The 23,028-nt window shown below is 35.3% G+C and overlaps 1 pseudogene; it reads right to left on the reverse strand.

Annotated features, from left to right (window-relative positions):
• LOC128183616 (deleted in malignant brain tumors 1 protein-like) overlaps positions 1-23,028 on the reverse strand; it is a 492,435-nt pseudogene that overhangs the window by 47,467 nt on the left and 421,940 nt on the right.

Below are 23,028 nucleotides of genomic sequence, written 5' to 3' on the forward strand. Positions count from 1 at the left end.
TAATGCTATAAAAGTTTGTCCATCTTGTATTTATTCAATTGAACATTTGAGTGTAAATGAATATTAATGAGCGATATTACTCCAAATCGTAAACATCGTAAGACATAAATTAATGGTTAGTTTGTTTATGTAAAATATTTTAAAAACTGCACAAATAATTTTTTAACCCCCCCCCCCCCCCCTCACACACACACACAAATAGTAAACCTTTAAATGATGATCGTCCCTTGCACATGGCTGAGGAGAACCGGCGCGAGTGGACAAGTAATCCGCGGTCGGTTCGTGTTCTTCTACATATACCTTATATCACGCGTTCATGTTTCATATTTTGCACGGACACAACTATATTTTATTATGTTTTCAACTATTATATTCGTTTAAGATGAAAAGATAAATTCATTAAACTTGTACAGTTGATTAAGCATTGATTTATAGATAGCGTACAAGGTAGTTTAAAAATCAAATTATAATCAAAGTTCCATGTAACATGTTTGCGGTAGGTGTTAGCACGATAAAAAAATGTCCTGAAAAGAGGCATTCGATGATTATTTTTTTTAAATTTCACATGAATTTTAAACAACTTTAGATTAGATTCTATCGGTCACATATTTATCACTTCTGTAGTTTTTCTACATGGTCGTGCGTTTCTTTGTAGAAGCGAACTCATTGCTGCCCCCCCCCCCCTCCCCTCCCGCCCCGCTGACAGGAGCTCGCGCTGGAATTTTTTAATTGTCAAAACGATATCAAGATCTATCGAAAATCATTTTTGGTGGCTTCTTCTCATGTGTAACATTTTGTTTCACTTTCCCACCCGTTTGTTTATTCGGTCAGTCTGTGTAAATTCAATCGCCACGTGCGACCGAGAATCTTGTGTCGCTTCAGCGCACACAGCTCGGAACATATATAGCCCCAGGCCCCGAGGTTATAAAACTTTTTTGAGTACGATCTCGTACTCCAAATCGTACTCCGTGCTCCAAATCGTACTCCTACTCAAGATATCGAGGTTATAAAACTTTTTCATACTCCTACTCGTACTCCGGCTGAGTACAAAAATGCGATTTTCTGAGTAAGCTTTGAAGCTTTCTCAAAGTCGTACTCAAGACATTTAATCTAAATAAAATGCAGTGCAAACATATAATATTGTTCATACTGTAACATTGCTGTATTATACGCTCTAATTTAATCATATTTACATGTATATGAATTAAAATGGAAAGTTTTTACCATTTTATTAATGACATATCTAGATATAAAGGAGGTGAATTTAAGAGTAAGGGCGAACTGCAACCAAGATTATCAAAATAACCTTTAGATAGTTTGCTTCATTAATTAATGTACATATACATGTATAACTACGTACAAAATACTACCGTTGAATAGCTCGACTTTTTAAGAATTCTGTTTTTTGTCAAATACGACCCATACACCCCATCATTTAAAACAAAGAAATCAATGTACATGTATCGTTATTAATCAATTTCAATCAGATGTACTTGCTGGGTCCATTTTTTGATTATAGTGAAAATGTAGGTTAGTTCTAAACATTACAAAGAATGGGGGATGCATAAAAGTCTAACACTTTCTATTACTTACTTATTAATCAATTATCATTTATGTTGCATGCCACAAAACTTGAAAAGGGAAACATTTTATAGAATAAGCGGTAAATCAGTGGCGGAGTAAAGGAGGTCGCACCCGGCGTCCCCCCCCCCACAGCCCTAAAAAATTGTCCAAATAAAGTTAAATCATACTCCTTCTGGCAAAGAAAATGTACAACTTGCGAGTCTTAATTATCTTTTTTTTTAACTTGGGGGATTTCTCTACATTAGACTGTTTCAATGGTGCAATATGAAGAAAACGCGTGTGTTCAATGGTGTAACTAAAAAAACCCAGGAAAAAACATTTTGGTTACGCTGTCCTTGGGTTCAAATATGACCAGTCACCCATATACCCACCTTTAAGTAATTGGTTATACTAACTAGTGTTTAACGACTCTTCCATTGTTATTATATTATAAGCTGGTATATGTAGTTACATGTATCTTTTATTAAAACTTCATTAATTTACATTGTCCCATTGAACTTGGTTTTTAAACTGATTAATTTACAGTCATTCGAAAGAAAAAAAATAAAAGGATATGTTTCTTGGATTTCTACAAGACAGAGGAATTTGATGACTGTAGGTCTTAAATCTACAAACCTTTAAAAATTGTAAATAATTTTATTACTTTAAGTATACCGGTAATCACGAGAAGAAATATCTCAAACGTCTATTTAAAGACTTCCTTTTTACCCAACAAAATCTCTAGAATCCTGGAGCTTCCGGGGCCGGCTTTGCCCCCTGGGTCACCAACAGGACTTTGCCCTGGACCATCTGGAGGCCACAAAGCGGCCTCTCCAGACTCCCTGTCTTATACTGACGTCCCCTCTAACTTCACATTCTGGATCTACCCCTGGAACTAAATATGTTTAAGAGGAGTTGGTGTTGGTGTGTGTGAGTGGGGGGAGGGGGGGGGGGGCGGCGAATCCTACTTCCTATGGTTTATCTATACGATTGTTGTTGTTTTTTGGTTTTTTTTCATAAAACAGTTACTGTCTGCATGTGGAAAATATTGGCTTATAAATCGCCTTTCCTCTGTAGTGTCAAAAACGCTGTGAAATTTAGAGTAATTTTGAACAAGGTTCATTTCTTGTTATCTCGAAATATCGATAATAAAAACCTATTTTGAAAGTTAACAAAAAGCAATCTTACTTGGAAATGTAGAAAGTAATCAAGAATCAGCAGTAAGCAATTAAAACGCATGTTAAAGGGCGTTAGATGTAAACATAAAGATAATATTTCGAATTTTTAAGTTTTGTATTGGCAATATTTTTAAAATTATGACGTACATATTTGGCTTCCTAGGTGACCATATACTACATGTAGCTGCAGAGATCTAGATGTGTTCTTTGTCTAATATCGACCGCAACTTCTTTTTAATTTTACTGCGGGAAGGTAGAGTATCCATTCCGAACCATCTACCAGTAATTGATTTTTATTTTCCAAATATTAAAGAAATTTTACCATGGAACATCACCTACCTTACGATCTTTATTCTTTATTTCGAATTAAAACATCGAGAGCATAGACATGTCTAAGTATACGTAAGGTGAAATGCATTGTTTGGTTTAACATTTGATTATAAACGCTCGAATATAAGGATGGTGGGTCCCGGTGACCCCATAGTCTTAAGTATTATATTAGTATCTTTCTACAAATAAAATTTGGTGTTATGACATCAAATTTTATTCTTAAATACACAGTTATGGAAAAACATTAAGTATGATCGACGTATATATTCTGCTTGAGAATTCGGGTAATTTAAAGTTAATTAAAAGCTTGTTTATGTAAAAAAAAAAAAGAAAAAGAAAAAAAGATAACACTTAAATTAATCATAACCCGCATGATAAAAGCTAGAATTTATGAGAGAGAGAGAGAGAGAGAGAGAGAGAGAGAGAGAGAGAGATTTGAAGGGGATTATTGTTATTCTATGCAATCGATTGAAAACACATGTACTACTTTAAATAGCCTCTTCGCATTTTCATGTGAGAGATTTTTCTCTACATAGCTTAGCTGTGGGAATATTCATCTCTTAAATTGTTTAATTTTATTAGCAAGTAACTATTTAGATAATTCATATAGCTATTCCTTTTTTATCTAAAGTAACCAAATATCTATGTCAAATGCATCAAAATTAACACATGTATTTCGAATTTTAAAGATGAATAGGAAAAGGCTTGCTCAAAAATATCAATGGACGTTACTTAAGATTAAAAATGACACAGTATGTATATATAAATTCTAAACACACATTTTCAAGCCTTGACTAAGTGAGAAAAACTTGAACCATAAATAAAACCCCACAAAAAGGGGTACAGCAACTTTAGTACACAATTTCCTTGAAAACGTTGTTTCGGTTTAACGTGGTCCTCAAATTGGAAATTTCAAAAATATTTCAGTGAATTTTCTTAAACTCTCGTGCACATTCCCAAAAATATTAAAATGAGAAACTTTACGTGTGTCCTTGGCCTTTGGCATATGTTCATTGATGCAATTCCAACACCCACCCCCACCCCACCCCTTCAAGATATTAGATGTTTTTTTCTCACAAGAATTTTAAAAGGCAAATATAGTACTAAGTATGTTGCAATTAAATTGGAATACCCATATAATTTCCTTAGTGTATACTATATGAGTGTAAAAATAAACGGATCTTCTCAGTATTTTTGTGATTTTCCCAAGTATATGTTTCTATTTTTGAATTAAACTCTTCCCTGTTTTCCCTAATACAGGAACTGCTCACTAAATATCTTAAGAGATATCCACTTGGGGGCAGTGACTTTCCAGTTTTATATTGGCGTCGTTTCTGACCTTTTCCTAGCATGTAAAATATCAAAATCGTTGTTGAAATACTCTCTTCATATCCGTGTAAATTCTTACTTCTTTCTTTTATATTCATATCGTTCCTTACAACATAATTATACTTAATCATCACATGCATGAATCACTATCTGAGTCTCATGAGAGAGAGAGAGAGAGAGAGAGAGAGAGAGAGAGAGAGATTTGACATAAACACAATTTGTTGATAATTTTACCAATTACACTGGATTTATCGTCTCTGTTGCTCAAAAATTCATAAGTTATAGATGCAGACACATCTCCATGCTTGCAGATGGAGAAGGTAATATGTACATGTAAATAATGTGTTACATTTTGTTAATAAATAATTAATCTGAATACATGTACAGTTTGCCTACATGCCAGGACTATTTACATGAATTACCGTTCTCTGTCTTTCTTCAGAGACGTAAAAATTCATCGATCGGCTTTTGGAGCATACTCCAAATAGTACTCAGCGGAGAACGTACTCCAACACTTTTATAACCTCGGCTTTTAAAGTCGTACTCAGTGGAGCACATACTCGGAGTACGGAGTATGAGTATGAGTACGAGTATGAAAAAAGTTTTATAACCTAGGGGCCAGGTCATCAATTGTTATATAATTGAGTAACAGTTGGAATGGTGCTTTTACATAAAATAATGAATAATAAAATCATCCAGACCGTAACTCAATAGTCAATACCAAAAATAAAATACGTATGATTGCAAACTGAAATCGGTTTTTCAGTATTCGGCGGAATTTGATTTTTCTGCTAACATTAGTATTTTTATTGGTTTCAGAGATTACGATTTAAAAACACAAACAGTAAATACACCTGATATTATTTACATTGATAATGTTCAAAAATATTTAAAATTAAATTCAATTAAATTCTACGAACAACCGATTATTTTTTTTCCTATGTCGTATCATTCGCGCGTAAATAAGTATGTTATGTACATATATGTACATGTACCTCAGAAAAAATTGAAATGATTACAAAAAAAAGAAAGTTGTAATTAGCATTTCGGAATATTTTCTGAAAGTAATTTCACATTGTATTGAAAAGAACAAGAAATAAAAATGATTTAATTTTTTGACTCAATATTCGTATATATTACCGGCGCTTCGTACATGTGTAACGGTGTACAGTGTATAGATTATTATAATCTGTTCGAATTAAGAATCATGCGTAAAGATTCCCATAATAATTACTAGTAATTGCATGACTGTGTACATTGTAGGCAAATCCATGTGTGTTAATTACTTCTAAGACTCTTTGTTTTCCGTTAACAGTGGTTTAAATAATTTTCAGATAATTAATAAATTGTTTGTCATTCAAATGGATGCTTCATCAAATACTGATTCCGATTACATTGAAGTCATTAATTTTCCATTGGCTATTGACAAAAAAAGAGACGCTTGACCACCCAATGAAAACAAATACACAGAGTTTGATTGACAGGTTCAGCCAGTTGCAGGAGACACCCGATGTCCGAAATTATGTGTGCTGCTTGTACAAAGTCGAATGGTCTCAGTAAGAGTTATCGATGTAAATTAATTAAAAAATATATATATGCTTATCAAAACATGATCGTTTAAGTTACAGCGAAGTACACTGAAGAGTTTAATAGGGGTTTACTCCAGAAAAGTTTCTACCTAATGTTTTGACCGACCTTTGTCCAATCAGATCGTAGCTGGGCGGAGTTAAGACATTGCCGCTCATGACTTGAATGAGAGAAAGAAATGAGAGAGGGTGAATTGAGTAAATTATAAGTGGTGCCGATAAAGAAATAATCATTAGTTACAAACTTGCAAACAAATTAATTAAGGTCTGTATATAAAAATTACATGTATATCCTATATTGTATAACTTTAAAGCGTTTTAAAAACGATTGTGAAAATGTCTTTAGCCGCACGCAGTCGACAACAGTCTAGACGGACTCCCGAAACGGAGTCAACGGAAGTGAATTTCTGCAAGCATTTTGGACTCCGTTTTGGGGGTCTGCGCATGCGCAGTTGTACAAAATATGGCGATTTTTCGATGAAAACGCGGGGTCCACAAGAAATCATCTTGCAAAGTGCTGCATGTGTTGGCAGACTTCTAACATGTTTTTATAGATCCAGGATATAATTTACAATCGATCGTATTTGCCCGAAATAGGGGTTTATTTGCACTTAAGAAAGTTATCTCCCTTCGAACTTGGATGTTTGGACGATGCTTAAAAAGTGATATTTTGTGTTTTTCATGGAATTTTATCGTTTTTAAAAGGTAAATTGCATTCAATTTTACATTTTTCGTATTGTGTTTCAATTTAAAGTCACCAAACATACAACATGATAAGTGCATAAACGAAAAGAGCTCCGATTACTAAAACAAACTGGCTGCTCTAGCGATGATTAAAAATGTCTTATAATTTGTATTGAAAAAATAGGATTGATTGTTTTAAAGCATAGAAAATTAAACAAATTGTCACTCTAGATACAATAATTCTTTAAATTTAACAGATAATTATCATCAAAACATTTATAATCGCTCCAGGTGTTTCCGATGTTAGGAACCCATGTTAATAACATATTCAATCAAGATAATTGAATAATTTTACCTTAAAATTGATTAAAATGGGACTATACTTTTAACAAACAATGATAAATTATCATACCCAAGCGTCTAATTTATTTCAAAACAGTTATAGTTATGCACGATCCAATTTATGGGTGAATTTTTCATTTTAAAAATTTATCTTACATAATACAAGCCACCAGTTATGAACATATGACATAATATGACACATACACGTTCAGAAATGTTTTTGAAAGTTTAAAATTAGTTATTGGTGTGTTCTAGGGCAATTTTAGAAATTTATTTAGAACTAAGGGGTATAACTCACACATTGTTTACATTAGAAACGCCATTTTACCGCAATGCATGATGGAGCCAAAGACTCCGTTTTGGGAGTTAACTCCGTTTTGGGAGTCCCGTCTAGACTGGACAACATGCACATGGATAAGAATGACGTAGCTTATATCCAACTAAATTTCCTAGCATGGAGTCCGAGAATACGGACATTAAGTATTTTGAAATGCGAACGAATGATCACTTATGAACATGATGAATTTAGATGTAGTGTTAAGGAAAGGCAACGAAGGCGGATGCTTAGTGGAAAAGTAAAACGTCTAATGTAAAGAATGTTTCACACTGAGTAACCATGAAGAAAGTTTTTATACAAAGTAAATTTACAACCTATGTTTAATTCCAGGAAGATTCGGCAAACTTTGATTTGATTATTAACGGTAACACTTGTAATAAAAACAGTTTCTTAAATATTAGTACAGTCTTCGATGTTTGACATTACCTTATCCTATTACTGATCTAGATATAGACATTGTTGTTCCCTGGTTAAAGAATTTCAAAACACTTAAAAGTTTCATGAATTTATAAGATATACTATACTATGTCCCAAGTTTTTTCTTCCACCACTTTTTGCTTGATATTTCAATAATAGTAAATACCTTTTTGCTCAAACTAAGTTCATCCACTTATATGAAAAATGTCCAGATTATATGTGTTGAAACGCCCCCTCTACCGCTTCAGGTTTCAATACACATCCCAATATTGAAAGTCTACGGGGATTTTGCATTGCATCAGCCATTAATAAGCCCGGATGATAACGTTAAAAAATTGCGCGAGGTATCCCGAGTACTTCCGAATGGAGAAAGTAGTTTATAATCTGCATTTGAATTATGCACATTTTTATAGTATGAATTCTCTGACTTTTCCGATAAGAATTTCGAGAAAACCTCTAATGAATCATTTTGTGCAATATTTTAAAATAGACCTGATTTCATCAAACTATGTTTTGGTATTCCAAATATTTCAAAAATTGTATGGATCCAACCAATAATGAACTCTAGTCTCGTTCAACCAGATGCTCGACTGTCTCCGTTAATCTCCGACAAGTAAGAGATACCAGGTCACATGATAGCTTGATGATGCGACCTCTAAATATAGACTGACTCTCTACTTGCCGGAGATGTAAGGACACAGCCGATGGTTAAACGAGACTTTATATTAAACTCTGGCGTAGGAATACACACGACTATAAAAAACTTCTAATTGTTCGTACCATTTAAAATCTGACTATTTCCAAGGTATTTATAAGTTTCCTTTAAAAAATGCTTCAGCGTACATAACATCGAATTTATCGATTATTTTCAAGAACTAAGTCTTGTCAGCAGCGATGATTTGTGCTTAGATGCAAACACACAGTTTCGGTTTGCTAGAGTAACTGCATAGGAGAGTTGATTAAAATCAACTCCTAAAAAACACAATTCCTGACATGAATCATGAGTACATGTAACAATGCTTGCTACCCTCTGAAAATTTACAAGCCATTAAACATCTCATTTTTTAAAGAATGTTTGAAACGATTGCATAAACTGTGTTCGACAGATATTTTTCCTAAAACATTTTTTTTCTTTCTTTTTCAAAACATGTTTTATATACAGGCTTTCAATCACAACACATTTTTATAACAAAAGCAGAACTGAAAGTTTAGTCATTATAATTTATTGACACCATATCACATACATTTTCAACTCGCAGCAACAACGGAAGACCTACTCGTGGCTTTGCCACGAGCTCTGCTCTAGTTACAACTTTCTTTTTTGTGTAATCATTTGATTTTTTTCTGGGTTCATGTATATATATGTACAGAACATACTTATTTACGCGCGAATCATACGGCATAGAAAAAAATAATCGGTTGTTCGTAGAACATTTTTATCTTACGAATGAGACTAATTTAATTTTAAATATTTTTCAACATTATCAATGTAAATAATATCAGGTGTATTTACTGTTTGTGTTTTTACATGATATTGACTATTGAGTTACGGTAACTTTTTTTCTGGATGATTTTATTATTTATTATTTTTTGTAAAAGCACCATTCCAACAGTTACTCAATTATATAACAATTGATGACCTGGGGCTATATATGTTCCGAGCTGTGTGCGCTGAAGCGATACAAGATTCTCGGTCGCATGTGGCGATTGAATTTACACAGACTGACCGAATAAACAAACGGGTGGGAAAGTGAAACAAAATGTTACACATGAGAAGAAGCCACCAAAAATGATTTTCGATAGATCTTGATATCGTTTTGACAATTAAGAAAGTCCAGCGCGAGCTCCTGTCAGCGGGGCGGGAGGGGGCAGCAATGAGTTCGCTTCTACAAAGAAACGAACGACCATGTAGAAAAACTACAGAAGTGATTAATATGTGACCGATAGAATCTAATCTAAAGTTGTTTAAAATTCATGTGAATTTTTTTTTAAAAAATCTTCGAATGCCTCAATTCAGGACATTTTTTGTTATCGTGCTAGCACCTACTGCAAACATGTTACATGGAACTTTGATTATAATTTGATTTTTAAACTTCCTTGTATGCTATCTATAAATCAATGCTTAATCAACTGTACAAGTTTAATGAATTTATCGTTTCATCTTAAACGAATATAATAGTTGAAAACATAATAAAATATAGTTGTGTCCGTGCAAAATATGAAACATGAACGCGCGATAAGGTACATGTAGAAGAACACGAACCGACCCCGGATTACTTGTCCACTCGCGCCGGTTCTCCTGAGCCATGTGCGAGGGATGATTATCATTTAAAGGTTTACTATTTGTGTTTGTGTGTGGGGGGGGGGTTGATTTAAAACATTATTTGTTTTCTAAAATATTTTACATAAACAAACTAACCATTAATTTATGATTCATTTACACTCAAATGTTCAATTGAATAAATACAAGATGGACAAACTTTTATAGGATTAAATTAAAACAGTTCATGTTTTTACGGTTATATTAACTCAAACACGTTCATATGCATGTCAGTGTGCGTCGCGGTGTGAGAATCTTGTGTATTAAATACCCGCTTAATTACCGCTAGGTAGTGCAGCCGTGGCTGATCTCATCGGCCGTTGGCGAGGGATATATTACGTAAAGGTACATGTACAACGCACAGACAGGCACAGTTCAGAACCCAGGAAGATTTGAAAAGTTTGCAGTATAATGACCATATGCATACTCTATCAAATAGAAGTTATTTATTTTAAACTTAAACCCCACAATTGATCTGTGTCTATTATTGCTTTAGATTGAGAATGACATTGCTTTTATTAATTAACTGAACGATTTCTTAATTGACACCCAATCGTTTAATCCATAAAACAATCATGTGTAATCAAAACGAAACCAATTATCGAGTTCGCGGCTAAATAAACTCATACATGTATATGAGAGACACAGCTTTCGTGTATTAGATAACCGCTGACCGCTACAGCCGCGAGCATGGTGACCGATTTTCTCGGCCGCGGACGAGGGAGAGCTTACATAATGGTACACACACACACAGCTCCGATTCAAGGTAGATTTTAAATGCATGGAGTTAATAAATAAAATGTAATGCATAGAGTTTTTTAATTCCATATTTTGTGGTTAAATAGAAAAGAAAAAGAATGTTTTGTTTTCCAATTGCCGTTTTTAATGATTGTGCACTATAAGAACTTAACAACAATGACTTAAACTCCTAAAAAGAAAGCATGTACTCCAACAACATTTTTTTTTTTATAAATTAATGCCTCCTGTATAAACCAGCATACTTTCTGCGGCAACTTTATGCCAGTTGTACGCACAAAGACTTTCTTTAACTTGTCAAATGAAAACAGGTACATGTCAACATGTAAAGCTTTTTACACTCATACTACACAAATCACTTACAAAATAATATTGTTACGACCTTTATGAGATCCCAACAAACAACTTTTCCAGCAACATCCATATCAAAATCCTAACCGTTTTTGAGTTATTAAAAACTTTTAGGGGCTATTAACCCTTCATTTAAGGGGCCAGCCCTTTTTTATTGGTGTCAAAGTAAGCCCTTGATATTCTGCACAACTTTTATTCTACATGTTTTAACAAAATATGTTTTGTTAAAACGATATAAAGGAAAATATGTCTAAATTTTGGCACTTTTTGGAATCCTGTTTTTTGACCCCTACCTTTTCCTAAATAAGGAACGTAATCCAAAAACAAAAACCGATGTATACAACTTCAATGTCTTTGTCATTCAAATTCGTTGGATTCCCATTCCCTGCTATCATAGTCCCGGAGCCTTTGTCTGGAAACCAAAGGCCCTAAACATTTTTAAAAGGGGAATAACTCGTTAACAGAAACGAAATTCTAATTTTTATGAATTGATGAAGATAGTGCTTTGTAAAGTCCATTAGCCCTGAGAATTTGAGCAAAAACCGTTCAGAAATGAGCACGATATGAAGCCTCAAAGTTCGCGTCTAGGAAGAAAAAAAAGAAAAATAACTAGAGCAGAGCTCGTGGCAAAGCCACGAGTAGGTCTTCCGTTGTTGCTGCGAGATGGAAATTTATGTGATTTGGTGTCAAACGATTATAATGACTAATGACTAAAATTTCACTTCTGCTTTTGTTATAAAAACGTGCTGTGATTGAAAGCCTGTATAAAGACAGGAAAAAATGTTTTAGGAAAACTTTTTGTCGAACACAGTTTGTGTAATTGTTTTGAAAACTCTTTAAGGATCGTCACACAAAGTTGCGTTCCCAGGGCGTGTTCACGGCGTTGTAAAATTCATGGAATCGCCGTAGGATCGCAAGGAAAATTCAGAAAAACGTTCTTACAGAGCTCCCAACTACGTTTCCACAGAGTTCTACTTGGCGATTGACTGCCTTCTCGCTGGGTATCCGCCGAGCGCTCATGACGTGCTAGGAGTTTTTACCGCGCATCCACAGCGTGTTCTGCGCGCTGACTGCGTGCACATGCTCTGTTGGAGACTTTACGGCGCTGTCATGGCGACTTTACTCCACTTTTACGGCGTGTTTATCGGAACGCAGAGCCACGGCGCGTACTTTGTGCATGTTCAAAGTGCGCGCCGTCGCATGGCGTTTTAAAATGTTCTAGGCTAGGATATCCCACCGCGGCGAACGAAGATGCCGTTGAGTTGTTACGGCGCTGTATAAGACTCTAGTTCGTTTACCATGGCGTTTTACATTATTCCATTATGCAGCGGGATCGCTGTGAGGACGCAGCTCCAGTGTGACAGGGGTTTAAACAATGAGAAGTTTAATGACGAGTTAAATTTTTCAGGGTAGCATGGATTGTTATATATTACATGTACTCATGATTCATGTAAGGAAATGTACGTAAAAACGTACATAAAAAACACGTAACTTCTGTAAATAAATTTTTCTAATTTTTTGAAGACTATGTGCAAGTTTGAATTTGTTTCGTGCTGTCAAAATTTGGTAAATAGCCAAAATTGATGGCATCTCTGAAAATTTATTCAGGGCTTATATTATTTGATAATACGAGTAGACTTGAACATTTAAAATAATAATCAGCTATCAAAGATCATCGGGAGAATTTACGCATAAGTGAGCGTCTAAATTTTACTCCTGATATACAGACACCGCTATGTACCGTAAAATTTAATAACATTATTTACAGAAATGAATATTACTTCTCTCTACGATGCAATAATATTCAAAATCCCTATTTTTAAGTCAGTTTTTTCTCCTTTATCGGATCAACAGTTATTCTCTCGGAGAAAGTTTACGTATGTATTTAAATAAAAAAGGGAGAAACTTCAATAAAAAATAAGCGAAAACTAATGGTGTTACGGTTTTAATTTTCAGTTAATTTAATTAAATGTGACAAAGGCGCATAATCGGTCGGATTTTTGGTAACATGTACATGAAGTAAATTTGATGCAAGTTCCATGTTTGTTTTTTGTGGTTTTTTTTTTTTTTTTTTGCTTTTCTCTGCTTTATCATAAAGATATATAAAAAAAACTACGTACATGTCACAAGCAATATTTGCCTTCTCTATTTATCTTGTATTTTAATAGATTGGATAATCATTGTTGACCTAAAATTAGTATTCCACTGGCTGTAGCTAACCTTGTAAGTAAATTAAGTTGCATGACATCCTCATACCACACAACTTCAATAAAACTTTTTTTTAAATCAATTTTCATATAATTAGCAATAAAGAAAATCCCCAAGAACACATGTCCATCTCACTGAAGTGTAACTTTGAGAAGCGCATATATTTTTTGGAGGCAGGTTCATGTATGTCACTATATTATAGTCTGTAAGTCAAGTACACTAATCTGTCCTAACTTGGAATACTTTGATGATCACTATGGCGACCACCTGCATAGCATAATGTAGTCGTATTTCATAACATCTTACACTGCACGAAAAGTCGCGTTTAATATAATTTTATAGATTCGTTTACCCAATTATATTTCTTGTTTTTAATATAATTTGTGTATAACGTTATATTATATGCAAAATATAATGTCATTTACTTGATTGGATTTTATGATAAAGTATAATTAGATTTAATGCGATATACAACAAGAATAATGTAGTTTAATAGAAAAAATTATACGTTTCGTTTAAGAAAATTGACATTCATACGTAATGTAAACAGATAGCCATGCTATGACCTTGAATTGCTAGTATTACATAATGGTCACTATGATATTTATGTGTACCTAGATGCTGCGCACTGAATGGTGTTAATAATAATTGACAGAATGAACTCTGTGACTCTTGTAGCAATGCGTAGTATTCCTAAATGATGTTATGAAACCAGGTCATAATACGGGCAGAATAATATCCAAATTGAGAGTTTAACAACATGTGACCTATTTGGCGATTCTGTGTCTGCAACGAATGCTCTAGTATTCTATATTGAGTCATGTATTGTGTATTCTATATATTAACCTTTGTAACCTTTTATGCCGTGTATGAATGAACGTATTGTGAGTAAGTGATGCCTCATACTAGGTGGGGGGGGGGCTCCGAGACCCAGGACTCGGAGACCCACATCATGCATCCAGACTCTTTGATTGGCAGTTTTGACGGTTTTGTTACTTTATTTAGAAATAAAATATTAATCTTAATTTTGAACACTAAATGTTCACTCATGATCGTCGTATATGGGCCGAACTAGTCAAAACTGTCCATCATAAGTAAAACCTTATATATACCCATATGAAATGAGATTGTGCAGATTCCTGATTTGGGCTACTTTAGATTGTTGTAATCTTAACTATACGATCACGCTTAATAAAACCGCTTGAGAAAGAAATACTGGACTTGTCATCCATAAGCTTGAGCTGACCCTCAATAGGATCCTGTAAGACAGAAGGCTTACATGAACTTTCTTGGTGCCAGTGACCAGGACTGAGCGAAGTTCAATACAGAGTAAGGTAAGAACCATTTCTATATGTCTCTTATAGCTATCTCGAAGTAAACAACTTTGTCTAAGCAACCAATATGGCAACAGGTGATGGGTTTTATAAAAAAGAACTTAGAAATCAAATGGAGCAATTAGAAAAACAATTCGCGGGGTTGGATCAGAACAAAGAAAATAAAGGGCAAGAAACAGGTCAAAAGTCCCAAGAAAAAGAGCAGATTAAACAAAATACTTTTGAAACATATCATGATGCTAGGCCGTATGAAACTCGTGAACCTAGACACCGAGTCCCAGATCAGGATGATGATAAAGATTTTTTCATTGGTCAAGTTAAAGCTATAACAGCCGCACTCTCAGTGCCCTTATCTTCTGTGATAACTCCTTTTGAGGGAGATGCTCAAAAATTTAAACAGTGGATAAAGGAAGTTGAAAAGTACAGTGTTATGTCTGGGAAACAAGGTCATGAGATCCCCATGCTTGCATACATAACGAGTAAGGGTTCAGTGGGGGATTATATTAAAAGGTATTTAGATCAAACAGATGCGTCTGAAGAAATCCCATCTTGGAACGATCTGAAGGAATCCCTTAAAAATAGATTTGCAGAAATAACAGACCCCCAACACGCGTTAGCAGTAATGCGTAAGACTCGACAACATTCAAATGAAAGTGTTCAGTTGTTCGCCGAGAGACTATTGCAAATCGCGGAAGACGCCTACAGTAATGACAGACTAAAAGACCCTTTGATACAACAACAGTTAGTAGATATCTTTTGTGACGGGTTGACATTCGACTACCTCAGAATGAGAATTTTGCGAGAAAACCCGAAAGACTTAGAATCCGCAATTCAAATAGCAATGCGAGAACAAAATCTGAGACAGAGGCTAGCGATAAGAGGGTCAAATATGACAGAAATTGTACAAAGTAATGACAACAGACGAACTCTTTCAAATTTTGATACTACTCTTCCCTTATTAAAGGATAGAGCAGATAATCTTACCTCAGTAGAAACAAGGCATGTAGAACCAATGGAAATTGACCATGCGCGTAATAGTAGGTGTTTTAAATGTAAACAGACGGGTCATAGGGCTAGATTTTGTACTCAAAATAAACCCCAAGTCAGGTCCCGTCCTCAAATAAATAAACGACTCAGTCAAAACAAACCCGTCCATAATATAGAGCAGAAACCCCGTTCGCCTGTAGAATGTTGGAATTGTGGTAAAGTAGGTCATGTGCGTGCAGATTGTTGGGGCTCGCATATGTATCAAAGAACGCAGCAAAATCGGGGCAGACCATCAAATCGTCAAGGCCGAACATATAAATCTAGCGACCAAGTAAATAGGGGATCGTCTCAAAATTTCAAATCGCGCTCTTATTTTGACAAACAAAAACAGGAAAACTAAGACGTTCTTCCTTCGTTGAAGCCCGAAGAAAGAACTTTAAACAAAGACCTACATATGAAATTAATTTTACTAACAACCCCAGTAGCTGTTTATTAAAAGTAGGTAAAAATAAATTTAGAGCTTTGGTAGATACAGGTGCAGCCGTATCTCTAATTAGTAAGAAAATGTATGATAATCTATTTCCCCGCCCCAAGTTGTTTAATAATGACATCCCCTCCTTACAAGCAGCAAATGGCAATTCTTTAATTGCGATAGGGTATGTAAATATTTCCTTTAAGATTTCAGGGTTAACTTTAGACCACAAACTTTATGTGACAAAGGGACTCAACCGAAACATGATTCTCGGCCGTGATTGGCTCAAGAAAAACAATGTTCGTTTATACTTTGATCTTGGACTCATGCGTATTGATGGCAAAGTATACGCGGAACTTAAAGAAGATTTACACATCTCAACTATTGTAAGAACTCCTAAGAAACTTATTATGAGACCAAACACGGTGACTGTATTCTATGGAAAAATAAATAACAATTTTCCTCTGGAAAAAAATGACTTGGTTGAAGTGAACAGCATAGACAATAACTGCATTATGGAAGACCCAGGACTATATTTAAAAGACGCCGTTTGTATAGTTCGGAAGGATAAGAAAGTTCCAATGATCTTCGTTAACCAAACTAACAAAAATTATAAAATTCCAAGAGGCTACATAGTAGGACGAATTACCGCATTAAAACAGAAGGAAATCTCAGAAATACAGACTACTCAAGACACAAAAGAAGAAATTGATGTACCTAGAAGATTTGAACACTCAATCAAAAGACTTGTGAGCAAAAACAATGATTTATTTGCAAAGAAAGACAGTGACCTTGGAGTGACTGATACTGTTAAAATGAAGATAGAAACTGGAGATCACCACCCAATAAAGAACAGACCCTACCATGTACCCTTAAATAAAAGACAGATAATTGACAAGGCCATACTGGAAATGATGGACGCAAAGATTATTGAGAGATCACAATCGCCTTGGTCATTTCCCTTAGTAGTGGTGAAGATAAAGGACGGATCAGACCGGATGTGCGTTGACTTTAGAAGCTTGAATAAGATAGTGAAACCCGTATCATTCCCGCTACCGTTGATTGATGATATCCTATGTTTACTAGGTAAGGCAAAATATTTCACTGCACTAGACTTAAAGAGTGGATATTGGCAAGTGAAATTAGAAGATTCAAGTAAAGAAAAAACGGCCTTTGCATGTCACAAAGGACTATTCCAATTCAACCGGATGCCATTTGGGTTGAGTAATGCACCAGCAGTCTTTCAAGAGCTGATGAACATAGTTCTTCAAGGACAAGAGGAGTTTGCCATAGCATACCTGGATGACATTCTTATATTCTCAGAGACACCGGAAGATCATCTTCGGCATATTCAAGACGTTTTCAACCGCCTAAGGAAGCATGGACTTAAAATGAAGCTAAAGAAATGTAGTTTCTTCAAGGAACAGACAGAATATCTTGGTTTCATCATTGATGAACATGGCGTCACACCTGATCCAAAGAAAGTCGAAGCTATAAGAAAGTTACCAGCGCCCACTACAGTCCGAGAAGTTCGTGGCTTTATAGGTATGTGTAGTTATTACAGGAGATTTATACCGAACTTCTCTAAGATTGCAGAACCATTGATTGACTTAACCAGAAAATATGCAAGGTTCAAATGGACACCATGTTGCCAAAAAGCGTTTGACTTTATTAAAGAAAGTTTAACGGTAGTGCCTTTACTAGCATATCCAGATACTAATAAGCCGTACATCCTATACACCGATGCCAGCGACAATTGTATTGGAGCGTGCCTTACTCAAAAGACAGATGAGGGAGAAGATAAGCCAATATATTACTTATCCCACAAGCTGAGTAAAACTCAAGAAAAGTGGTCAACCATAGAAAAGGAGGCATTTGCAATCCATTACGCCCTTCAGAAGTTAGACCATTATTTACACGGTGCTCAGTTTACTATAAGAACAGACCATAAGCCGCTCAAGTATATCTTAGAATCTCCAATGCAAAATAAGAAAATTCAACTATGGGCATTAAGTATTGCAGGATATAACTGTAAGGTAGAGTACATAGAAGGAAGATTTAACTGCTGTGCAGATCTCTTATCCCGATTACCGACAGTCAACCTCGAGTGTGAAGAGGAAGAACAATCAGAGCATGATGAACCAGATGTTAAGGACAATTTCTTTGAAGTGAACGTACTTAACTCCAATGCCTTTTCGCCTAAGAGATTAGCCAGATGTGAAGTTAAACAACACGACGAATTGGTCAAACCCTTTATTGATCTACCAGAGGATATCAACATCAAAGAAAGTCAACAACACGACGAACAGATCAAGAAACTGAAGAATCGGTTAAGTAAAGGAACAGCAACAGCAACTGAAGAAAAGAAGTTCCTGGAAATTGATGGTTTAATGTACTATCTTTCAGATGGAGACTCAGAAGGCCCAAAACTTCGCCTGTATGTACCACGTGAGTTAGAACTTTTAGTAGTGCAGCAATATCATGACGGACTTGGACATATGGGAGTGGACAAAACATATGACGTAATCAGACAAAAGTACTACATACCAAATTTGTACAAAAGGTTATACTCTTATATAGAAGGATGTGTAGTATGCCAAACGAGGAGCAATAAGAAAAATCAGCCTCCACTTCAAGAGACAGATATACCTCCTTTTCCAATGGCTAAAGTAGGACTTGATCTATCAGGATCATATCCAACATCCTTGTCGGGAAACAAGTACATAGTTTCTTTTATTGACATCTACTCTGGTTGGCCAGAAGCTTTTCCCGTTCCTGATAAGTCAGCTGACAACATAGTACATCTTATCTTAGAAGAAATATATCCAAGATATGGCTGTCCTCTTCAAATCCTCACAGACAACGGAACAGAAAATGTGAATAAGAAAGTGGAAGAAACTTTAAAAGAATTGAATATCAACCATATCAAAACATCTTATTACAGTCCTCAAGGTAATGGTAAAGTAGAACGATTTCATAGAACTCTACATGACGTGATGGCTAAGAAAACAACAGACAACGCTCAAACATGGGATATTCATCTTAATCAGACGTTGGCAGCCATTCGTTTCCATCCTAACGATTCGTCAAAGTTTTCTCCATATTACCTTATGTACAACAGAGATGTCGTATTACCTCTTGATACGTTGATGAAACCTCGAAGGAGATATGCGGGAGAAGATCAACACAAGATCGCCCTTCAAGAACAACATAAAGCTTTCCTGCTAGTACATCGTAATATGAAGGAAGCCAAGAAGAAACAGAAAGCGCAGGCCGATAAGAAAAGCAAAGACGAAAATTTTCAGGTAGGTGACACTGTCTACCTTAAGAACAACAGAAGACAAAATAAGTTAGATAAAAAGTGGCTACCATATTATCGAATCATAGAGCAGAAAGGACCAGTAAGTTTCGTGGTGAGAGATCAATTGACTGGATTAACCACCAAATGCCATGCGCGACAATTAAGACTGGCAGATATTTCGCACTGGCCCCTTTCACAAGCTACTGAAGATGGTGGAAGAACTCTAAGAAAAACTAACTATGTGGTGCCACCGGAAGATGAATCGTCGTCAGAAAATGAAGACATGCAACCAGAACCATTGGAAAGAGCTATACAGTCCAAACAATGGGAAAGAGAAGGATCTTCAGACGAAGAGGATATTCCCCTAGCAGAACTTCAAAGACGTATAAGAGCTAAGAAAATCATGGATGATCAGCAGTATAAACACGAGAATGATCAGACCGTAGATTCAGAATCGGATGAGACCCATGAGTCAAAACAATGTGATGAAAATAGTGGTCAAGACTATGAAATACCCTTAGATAACCCTAATGTACCATTATATGAAAATATGGAAATCGATGAAATAGTCCCTAAAGTAGGTATAGGCTTCAAACCAATCCCTAAACCGCGTAAACCAATCCCTAAACCCCGTAAGAAAAATAGCAAACAAAAGTATGCTGAAGATTGTTTGGCTATATTGAAGCAATTAACCAAAGTACTGGAATAAATAAGATACTTTAATGTAGATGTAAATAATCTTGAATAAGCTTAGCTTTGTATATATTGCACGCTTTTAAAAAGGTATGACAGGATGACCCCCTGTGACATTAAACCATGTATTGAGACACGCTGACTAGCAAACGCGAACATAGCCCCTCGGTTATTTGTATAAATATGCGGAGTTGAAGAGATTTAACATATACTCGAAATATATAAAACAGCGAGTGAGTAAGGAAACTATACGACTGATTTTTGTAATGAATTAAAAATTATTGGTAAAAACAATCAGATATTACTATCGACATCTTGAGTAAGGGACACGGTTGCTCAGGTTTTCATGGTTTAATGTTTTAAGACTAAAGATATTAAAGTTTTCCCTATGAATTCACTTATGGCGGAATTGCCAGTAATTAATTTACAACCCATAAAATTCTCATCTTGGGTAATAAGTCCCTGGTTTTATGTGTGTTTAGCTTTGGCAGTAACAATAACGATAGGACTTTGTATCAAGAAACGCAAAAATAAAAAAAAAAAAAAAAAGTGGGGTGGTATATGCTGTGGTGGTTGCTGGACAGGTTGTCGAAAAAGGGGTAGTGACGGAGATAAGAAAGGTTCTTCCAAAGACGCTGTATTTTGTTGTGTGAATCTAGAGAAATGGACCTCTAGTGACATTATTGAACTTGAACCAATCCCGAAAGTCACTAGGATCCAAGAGAAACGAAGCGGAAGAATCGCAACTCGCAAATTGGCCAGTAACACGGGGACCATTTCGACTAAACTAGCACAACAATTTCTTGGAGAGGAGGAAAATGAAGACTATCCATGGACCAAATACTATCGACCGGACCCAGAGCTGGCACGTAAATACCTGGAAGAGAAGGCCGCGATGTCTACGCAACAGAGGAACGCAGGAGACGCTCCGCGAGAAGTCGCCTCGCCATCCGCGCCGACCCTCTATCCACGGGTGCCGATGATGGATGAATAATTGAGCTACAGCCGCGAAGAAGTTGTGTATTCCTTATGAAAGGATTGTGAAATTTAGCGAAAGTTAAAAAAATGTGAAATGTGTAAAGTAGAAATGTGCGTTATCTTGTGCTAATGTAAATCTTGTATTTGTTGATTCACTCTGGAGAAATTCAGGAAGAAACCGATGGACTCCGAACTTATGACGCGAACCTCGCCCCTAGGAAGGAAGAGATATTTTTGTGAACTTATAAGCATGCACTGACTTTTTATATATATGTGACATCAAGCTTAATCATACTTAGTATTACTTTGATGATGAATTACGATTATATTCAACTATGGTTATTTCATCTTGGTCATTATTATCATACTTTTCATTATTGTTTTCATGATTGTAATGCGATATAATCAAGCTATATGATTTTATGAACATGTATACATCCTGGGTATAGATTTGTTTTTATAGGTGAATGGTGTTCCAAGCCGGAGGTGGAAACATGTCACTTGTTACTATCTCTTAACATAGATGTTCTGACTGGTATGTCACTAGGAAGTTCGTCTGATCAAGGGTAGATCAAGGACGCTTTCCTATTCCGGGCGCCAGGCATGAGAAATCTCCCTTCGGGATATTTCTTTTGTTTGGGGGACGTATGTAAACAGATAGCCATGCTATGACCTTGAATTGCTAGTATTACATAATGGTCACTATGATATTTATGTGTACCTAGATGCTGCGCACTGAATGGTGTTAATAATAATTGACAGAATGAACTCTGTGACTCTTGTAGCAATGCGTAGTATTCCTAAATGATGTTATGAAACCAGGTCATAATACGGGCAGAATAATATCCAAATTGAGAGTTTAACAACATGTGACCTATTTGGCGATTCTGTGTCTGCAACGAATGCTCTAGTATTCTATATTGAGTCATGTATTGTGTATTCTATATATTAACCTTTGTAACCTTTTATGCCGTGTATGAATGAACGTATTGTGAGTAAGTGATGCCTCATACTAGGTGGGGGGGGGGCTCCGAGACCCAGGACTCGGAGACCCACATCCTGCATCCAGACTCTTTGATTGGCAGTTTTGACGGTTTTGTTACTTTATTTAGAAATAAAATATTAATCTTAATTTTGAACACTAAATGTTCACTCATGATCGTCGTATATGGGCCGAACTAGTCAAAACTGTCCATCATAAGTAAAACCTTATATATACCCATATGAAATGAGATTGTGCAGATTCCTGATTTGGGCTGCTTTAGATTGTTGTAATCTTAACTATACGATCACGCTTAATAAAACCGCTTGAGAAAGAAATACTGGACTTGTCATCCATAAGCTTGAGCTGACCCTCAATAGGATCCTGTAAGACAGAAGGCTTACAGTAAATACATTTATACATAAAGTTTAATAATGTTTCTGGTATTCAGGAAATATATATGATAATTGATGTGTCAATAATATGTTATTTTATACAAAATAAAATGTTGTTTACGTACTCATTATTGCAAATACACAAAATCGTCTATATGTATCGTATCAAACTATCTGATCATTATGTTCTGATTTAATCATGGGAGGGGTTCGGGACGGTAAACACAAAACATCCTAATGATTATTTTTTCAGACACGTATAAGTAGATTAGATACAATATACAAAAAAGAATAATAAAGTTTAATAGAAAAAATATATAACTATGATAATTTTAGTTTGATTTTTATATGTAAATTTGCTTATACTTGAAGTTTAACTAAGTTTGATTTGCATTAAATATACGTGATAATTAATGTGCCATTAATACATCTTTCATTTAGAATAAAATATTGTTTATACACTGATACAAACAGACAAAATATTA

Source organism: Crassostrea angulata, chromosome 5 (assembly GCF_025612915.1).
Source record: "Crassostrea angulata isolate pt1a10 chromosome 5, ASM2561291v2, whole genome shotgun sequence".
Classification (NCBI taxonomy): Eukaryota; Metazoa; Mollusca; class Bivalvia; order Ostreida; family Ostreidae; genus Magallana; species Magallana angulata.